Source organism: Humulus lupulus, chromosome 1 (genome assembly GCF_963169125.1).
Source record: "Humulus lupulus chromosome 1, drHumLupu1.1, whole genome shotgun sequence".
NCBI classification, from domain to species: Eukaryota; Viridiplantae; Streptophyta; class Magnoliopsida; order Rosales; family Cannabaceae; genus Humulus; species Humulus lupulus.
Window position 1 is genome coordinate 134,802,578 of NC_084793.1, and position 8,999 is coordinate 134,811,576.

An 8,999-nucleotide genomic window follows, 5' to 3' on the forward strand; every position below is an offset into this window, starting at 1 on the left:
CCACCATTGATCCTAAGCTTCCTCACTCCACTAATGACAACTCTACCACTCACGTTCTTGACAGTGATCGTGCCGGTCGGACCACCTCTGAAAATAATCCCTATTTTCTCTCTACTGCCGATTATCCAAGGGTTCTTATAGTTGAGAGAGAGAATGAGATTTGAAATGCTGTGAAAATTGTATTTGATTTCATTGACTAACTGAATATATATTACAAGAATTGCTCAAGAAGCTTAGACAATAACAAGTTTTCTACAACAGAATTGGTTATAACAGAAAACCAATTTGGACAACTTGTAACAGTAGCCTAACTAACTGAGATGTCACTAGAATCAGTTACATCTCTAATAGCCCCCCTCAAGCTATATTTGTAGTGCACTAAATGGAGCACTCTAAATGGAGCTTGTGACATAAAAGCTAAAATCATGGTGATGAAATAGGTTTGGTGAAAAGATATGTAGGCTGTTATTCACAGGGAATATACTAGACATCAAGTTTCCTATCCTGAATTTGAGCTTGAACATAGTGAACATCCAACTCAATATGTTTCGTTTTGGAATGAAAAACAGGATTTAAGGCTAAAGATTGAGCACCCTGATTATCACACCAAAGGATCGGAACAGCAGTAGAAACTTGAATTCCAAGTTCCTTGAGCAGAGAGTGTAGCCAAATAAGCTCAGTAGCAACTGAGGCAAGAGCACGATACTATGATTCAACACTTGATCTGGAGATAGCCTGCTGTTTATGGAAGCCCCATATGATGAGATTATCACCAAGAAAAAGACAAAAGCCAGTGGTAGATTTCCTGTCATCAAGGATTGATGCCCAATCCGCATTAGAATAGGCTTCTAAGGTCAAGATAGTAGATGGTTTAAAATGAAGACCAAGATGAAGTTTGCCTTAGATGTAACAAAGAACCCTTTTACAAGAATTCCAGTGATTTGTGGTTGGAGCCTCTAGGAACTGACTAAGCTTGTTGACTATAAAGGATAAATCAGGCCTTATGAGAGTCAAGTATTGAAGAGAACCAACTACACTTCGATACACTTCTGGCTTATCAAACAATGGACTGTCACTTAGGCATAGCTTGTTTCCAAGTGCCATTGGAGTAGGAACCTCTTTTGAGTCATCTAAGTTGGTTTTACGAATTAACTCAGATGCATATCTAGACTGAGTTAAATAAAGTCCAGCAAAGGTTTTCAGTGCTTCAAATCCTAGAAAATAGTTCATAGACCATAGAGACTTGAGAGAAAACTAAGCATGAATATCTGAAATGAGCTAGGAAATCATTGTAATGTTAGCACCTATGATGAGAATGTCATCTACATAGATTAGAAAAATTAGAGGAGGGCCTTTTGTAGATGTATAAAACAATAAAGTGTCGGATGTAGAATAATGAAACCCGCAATTAAGTATAGCACTCTTTAATTTTTCAAACCAAGCTCGAGGTGCTTGCTTCAGACCATAGAGAGCTTTATGCAAAAGACAATCATGATGGGGATATTTGGAGTCAACAAACCCACTAGGTTGCTTCATATAGACTTGCTCTTTCAAGTGACCATTTAAAAAGGCATTTTTGACATCTATCTGTTGAATGTTTTATCCATATGTAACTGCCAAAGATAACACAACTAGGATTGTAGATGTCTTAATGACAGGACTGAATGTGCCTATAAAGTCTAAGGCTGGTGTTTGTTGAAATCCCTTTGCAACGAGCCTGGCTTTGAGCTTGTCTAGGGAACCATTTTCCTTGTACTTTGTTCAAAAAAATCCATTTACTGCTGACTACATTGATGTTGTCTTTGGCAGAAACTAAAATCCATGTATTGTTACTCATGAGAGCTTGAAATTCCTCTTCCATGGCTGCTTTCCATTTTGGAATTTGAAGAGCTTGATTGACTGATGTTGGCTCTTCATACAACTTTTGTGATGATGTAGCTAAAATGTACACTTTAGGCTTGTATATACCAGATTTTGATCTGGTTTGCATAGGATGTCTTGATGGTAACGGCGGTTGATTCGGAGGAATTGCATTCATGCCAACTCTCTCTTCATTAGGTAAAGCGTTAGAAATATGTGGTGACAAAGTTTTAGTAGCATATGCACTAACCTCAGTGTTGTCTTGGATATGTTCCGAAGAATTTTCAGCTTCAGGGTGTACAGGAGTATCAGCTGTAATGCTACCATGGTGTGAAGTGGACATAGGATTATGTGATGATACCGTGTGTGAGTTTGACTCAGAGTTTGAAACTGAAGAAGGACAAGAAACTCGTGGTGTTGGTGAAAAACCAAGAGGTGCGGATGGAATGACAAAGGCAGGTGATGTGAGATTTTGTTTGAATTGGACTGAGGTAAGTGTTTGAGAGCTAGGAAATAGAGCATAGTAAGGGAATTCAAATTCATTGAAATTGACACTTCAGGCAATATAAATTATACCACTAGGATGAAGGCATTGATACTGTACGCCCTGTTTTTCCCACGGGCTGATTAGCAGGCCGAGCTTCGGACTAATCATGGTTAGTCCGTAAACATCCCCCAGGTCGGAGCTCCTGTCTTGAGGTCGTACCCCCCTTTGCTCGAGGAATCCTCAAGGACTCGCAAGACTGGAGCAAGGAATCGGAAGGCCGAAGGTCGGGTCAGATGCACAGCTCGTGGTACGAGCTGGATATGGAGGCTATGACCCCTTGTAAAGTCAACACACGCAAGATAAATGTGCATATATCTGACATCACGTGTCTGATATCTCCCTGACTTCTCGGACACGCTGCAGGAACGTGCGTGTTCAGACATCCACGACTGGGTTGGGCCGTGCGGCCCATTATCTCCTTACCCATCGATTTGACCATACTTATGTGTCAGGTTTAGGAATTAATCATGAATGTCACAGAGTTGATATGACAAATAAGAAGGTCACGGGATGACCTCCTTACCAACTTCCAGGTGCCTTCTCCTATAAATATGGAGACCCCGGGAGTTGATAAGGGTTGGAAAAAATAGTCTCTGGAGAGATATACTTTGTAACCAAATACCCAGAATATATCAATAATATTGACTAGTGGAGTAGAAGGATTCTAACCTTTGAACCACTTAAAAACGTGTCTTGAGTCACCTATTTCATTCACTAAGATCTTATATCTGTTTCGGTTTTACATTCAGCGCTAATCCCTTCCTCTCTTTCTCTTAATTACCTGTTGCCGAAGAACCGCGTCAACAGATACCCTTTTTGAAAAGGACTATATCTAAGAAAGACACAGATTGATGTTTTGAACTCAAATATGTGTGTATTATAAGGTCATAGAAAAGGGAAACATGCACAACCAAAAACTTTTAAGAATTTGCAATCAGGGACAAGTTTATATAGACATTCAAAAGGTGACTTGTAACGACCCAAATTCACTAATAAGGCTTAAGGGCCTTGATTATTGTGCCAGGAGGACATTACTGGAATAATTGTGATTTAATGAGTAATTATATGTTTAATGATGCTTATATGATAATTGATTATATTATGTGGTAATATGATATGTGATATATGCGAGAACCACATTATGATGTGGATAAATCAGCAGCCGGCGACTCGAGGCGATCCTAGGGCTAGATAGCGGGAAAAGTCACAACGGGGTATTATAATTGACTTTGGGCAAGTCAGGGGTATTTTAGGTATCAGGTAGTGATTTAGACTATCGGGTGATGAAAATAAATAATTGGAGATATATTTGAGGTTAGGGTGTCTAGGCGGGAATATTGGGGGATTTTACCATTTCGGCCTTGGGGACGGTTCCGGTACCCCGAGCCTCGGGATTAACTTAATGGATAAGTTAGACTTAAGGAAGCCTTTAGAAGAAAAACACAAACCGACTAAGCATTTTCTCTCAGCTCACTTACATGCTCAAAGGAAACCAAGGAGAGAAAAACACAGAAAACTTAAGGGAGAAGCAAGTTGGAAATTCTGAGATTTGTAGAGTGGATTTGGGAGTCTAGCTCAGGGGTTTAATCAAGGAACTGGAGCAAGATTTAAGGTAAGCATCTAACTCTGTTTTCTGTGGTTGAATTATGAGTTTTAGCTGGGTTTTAGTTAAGTGCTGAAGCAAGTTTAGTTGTGATGTTCTAAGGCAGAATTAAGAAGGGAACTTGGGGACCTAACTTGGCCACAGCTTGGTGAAGTGATTCTACAGCAAAGGTGAGTTCTAACTCCAAGTTTAGAGGTTCTAGATTGTGTTTGAGTGGCTGTTTTAGGTGTTTGTAGCACTTGGGTTTCAGAAATGGAAAGGAGAGGATTAGAGTGTGATAGACTGTGTTTTCTTGGGAATTATGTTGCTTAGATCATGTTAAAGAAGTTGGGAGTTAATTGGTTTTGAGTTGGGGGCTTTGGGATATCTTAAGGTGAGGTTTAGAGATTGAAAATGGTGGTTTTTCTGGGTTCGAAGGGTCGGGCCGCGGCATGGTTCTTGGTGAGCCGCGGCCCTTCAAGGTTGTTGCATGCTGAGGAAGGAGGGCGGGCCGCGGCATGGTCCAAGCAATGCCGCGGCCCTTACCTGTTTTTGTGCCTTGGATGGCTCTGTTTGGGGGCCATGCCGCGGCATGGCTGGCCTATGCCGCGGCGCTTAAGGGATTTTGGGATTTTAAGATTTTAGGCTTGGGAATTTAACCTAGGGTGCTCGGGGTTGAGTCTTTTACCATATTTGGTGAAGTTCAATGTTCCGAGTACTAGAACTTGGCTTGGAAGCTCATTTAAGGTTGTTAATGGTGTCTTTCTTCATGGTTGTGACTAGGTGTTAAGCTAGGGCTCGAGGATCGGATCGCGCTCAAGGAGTATCGCCCATAACTAACTCATCTGAAAGCTAAAGGTAAGAAAACTGCACCTGGTTAATTATATGAGACGGGACTAAGGGCTCCCTATTGTAAAAGCTTGAAAGGATGGTATTATGCCATGCAAGCCATTTAGTGAACCAACGGCCTAAGGGCGCCAAGGGTCTCACTAGCGCACAGGGCGCGGCTCGGCAAATGGTAGCCGAGGACAGCTTATTATGCACTGAGCTTGGTTTAAGCGGGCTAGAGTCAGTGGGTTAAACAGAGGGTGCGGCCTAAGTCATCGGCCCTGATTAATATGTGATATGAGCAGTATATGTGGTAGAATGTATCTTGTGTTGGATTGTATATGCTGATTATCTGTTGTGGACTATCTAGTGAGTATACGTGCATATTGAGCTATTTGTCTGTTATTATTGTTTGAGTTATCTGTGATGTTTTCTTGCCGGGCCTTGGCTCACGGATGCTACGTGGTGCAGGTAAAGGCAAGGGCAAGTTAGATCAGCCCTGACTGGAGAGCTCGGCGAGAGGAATGTACATATCCAGGTGCTCAGCCGCCTCGGTTGAGGTCTAGGCAAGGACATGGAACCTAAAGACTGTCTGTTTTGCCTTAGTATGGCTAGTGGATACTTATGTACTTTTGGAAGTCTGTAAACTTATTTTAACTTTGTGTTTATGGGATCCCTTGTTTACTACAGTTTAAATATATGAAATGAGTCTTTTGAGACCAAAACCTTTTTAACCATAGATCTTACATGTTTAGTGACACGTTTTCAAATTAATGACTCGATTAGCGAGTCCCGCACCTTTATAAGTACACAGTGTAGCGGTCTTGGCTATCCAGGGCGTTACATGACTTGTATTGACAAGTAATGGTTTGTAACCTATTAACTAAGTAGACAGTAGAGACAAAATCATCCCACCAAAAGATTAAGGGTAATATGGCTTGAGCTAATAAGGTAAGTCCCATTTCAGTGACATGCTATGTTTTCTCTACTCTTCCTTGTTGTTGGTGTATGTGAGGGCAGGGATGCCTAAAAATAATGCCTAGTTGTTGTAGTAGAGGTTGAAGTTTTTGAAAATCCCCACCCCAATCAGCTTGTAGTCCTTTTAAAGGTAAATCAAGTTGTTTTTTTAGCTAAGTTTTTGAACTAAAGAAAGATTGAATAAGCTTCTGTTGGGGTTTTATGCCCTAATTAAAACTCAATTTCTTTGTAATCTCATTATTATCAATAAAAGAATAGAAATCATTTTTTGACTTGGTCAATCACTTTGCTCACATGTTTTATTTTCATGATTATTTGTTTAATATAAACTTCTATTAAATCCCGAGCATATAGCTAATCATATTTATAGTGACGTAATCACAGTGAAATATAAATATGATTATATGTTCAAAATAAGTTAGTCCTAAGATTAGTCAGTGCACATGATTTACACTGGCTTGCCAATTTACGATATGATCTACTTACATATTGTAGTGTCATGTTTTTTCCAAAACATTAGCAATGTAGATAAGATCGGATGTATTTGTTACATCGGATTGGACCGATATTGACAGTTGATAGGATAAGTAAACATATCATTATTATCTATTCTAGTCATATCATATAGTTAACCATAGGTCAATTCAATCTCAATTCTGAGTGATTAGTATTCTAACTGATTATATTATTTGAGTTATTTGACTTGTTCATTACCATCTTACCCTACAAACTAGCCCATACTTACATCTTGGGAACTCGGTTGTATAATTGAGTGGGAGTGTTAATCATAGATATGAACATCTATAGCTTCTGATGAAGAAGTGAAACGATGGTTTCTTTTAGTTTGGTTCATGGTGTTAAATGATAGATATCTCAATTCATTAATTAATAATATTTTACTGAAATATCATTTACAGGGAACTAGGTGTTTTAAGAAAAAAATACAATGAGGGGTAAAACGACATTTTAGTCCCATCTCATTATAGACCGTCTATAGAGGATTGAGTGATAATTATGGTTGTAACAATGGATAATTAATAGCGTATCTATATTTGTTATAGAGCATTCTATGAATTCAAGAGTGCAATTATGAGTTTTTAGTGGAGTCACAGGAATTAATAAGTTAGTAAATTTATTTGTTAGATTTATAATAACTTATTGGAGCTTGATTTCATAGGCCCATGGTCCCCACTGTACCTTGGATAAAATCATCTAGATAGTCTCAATTAATTGATTTAATTATCAATTAGAATTATCAAAGTTGATCAGGTCAATTTTGGATAGTTTCACAGAGTTGTACAATTTCAAGAAGAAGAGAGAAATAAGGGCAGATTTATTAATTAAGATAAATAAGTATCTAAATTAATAAATAAGTTTAAATCAAGGTAAAAATTATAAATAATAAATTTGATAAAGGATTTAATTAATTAAATTAATAGAAAATAATACAGGCATTGATTTTAAGTCCAACGGGCTTATAATCAAATGAGAAATTTCACGGGCCTAAAGCCCATAATAATTTTGACCTAGGGATATTAATTGGCTATTATTTTATTGATTTTTTAATTAAATAAATGACCTAATTGAGTCTATAAAAGGAATGTTATGAGAGAGTTGAAACACAAGTCAAGTCACACGTTGAAACGCAAGTTTCTGATAGGTTTTAGATTCTCTCTAGACATAAGTCCTTTCTAAGCCTCGACATTTATCTTCTATTCTTCTTCTCTCTGTGTCTATCTCATGTGTTGAGAATTGTCCACTCTAGTCTAGGTGATTCTAAGGATACTTTGGAAGGCTGTGAAGAAAATTAAGGATCGGTTCAGTTTCTTGATAATACTCTGCGACAGAAATGATACAAGGGTTAGAGAAACTGAAGGAATGATTCATTCATTCTCCTGTGTAATGTAAGTATTCTTATCATTATTTCTATTTGAATTCAATTTAGAAACATGTTCTAGGTTATCTCATATTAATTTGTTTAATATTAGACATATATGAAAATAAATAAAGATCGTGTATAAGTTTTCCCAACAACTGGCCTCAGAGCTTTTGGTAATCTTTATTTTCATGCATAAGCATGCTAAAAATTGAATTATTTGATATGTTTGAATAATTTGATGGATTTTCATGTTTTTATGAAGCATGTTGATTTTATGTGATTATTAGCAAATTTTAAGTTATTTTGTTGTCTTTTTTATGCCATTAACTTTTATATATGATTTATTTTGTGTAAAACATGGTAAAAAAAAATTAGAAAACATCCTTTTTTTTTTAAATTGCACAAAAAAAAATTTCGAAATTTTTCTTGGTCTGGCTGCCCATGCATTCGCGCACCCTGCGCGCACATGCGTGCGTCACTGTTCATCCCAGATTTTTTTTAAATTTTTTTTAAAATAAAAATATGAAATTGATTATTTATAACAAAACCAAAAATATCATATTTATTTTATCATTTAAAATTGTTTTTTAAAATAATATATTTTTGTTAGTTGAGATTTAAATGATTAGATATTTTCTACAAAGATTCAAATTCAAATTTAAAAAAAAAGACTAACAAATTAATTTTAAATCTTTTAAAAAATTGAAATATTAGAATTAAGATATCAAATATTTAAGATATTTTCTTTTAAATACTTGATATTTTTATTAAATCTTTATTTGAAAATATAAATATTTGTTTATTCTATAGTTTTTAATATTTAAATTATTTGAAATTTGTTAGTTAGATATTTTTATGGATATTTGAATTTGTTGAAGTGTTTTAAGATATTTTAGGGTTGTTATAAATATTAATATTTTATATTTTTTAAATGGTTAAAATATTAGCTTATAGTTGTAACAACACAAGATACTTTTTGAAAAACAGTTAAGATATTGATTTTAAAATTTTAAATTGGTTAAATTTTGAAAAATATCATTTTTTTCAACCAATTAAAAAAAATTAATAAATAGGATTTAAATTAACTTTGGTTAATTGTTGATAAATCTTATTTAAAGTAAATTAATATTATTTTTTCAAATTATCCTAAAATCAAGTTGATTGTTGATAAATGAAATATAAATTAACTTTTGTTAATTGTTGATAAATTTCATTTAAATTGACTTATTTTTGTAAAAATTTAATTCATTCGAATTTTTTGATAAATTCTAGATAATTAATAGTGATATTTTTGCAAATGAAATAAATTGTGGTATTTTTGCATA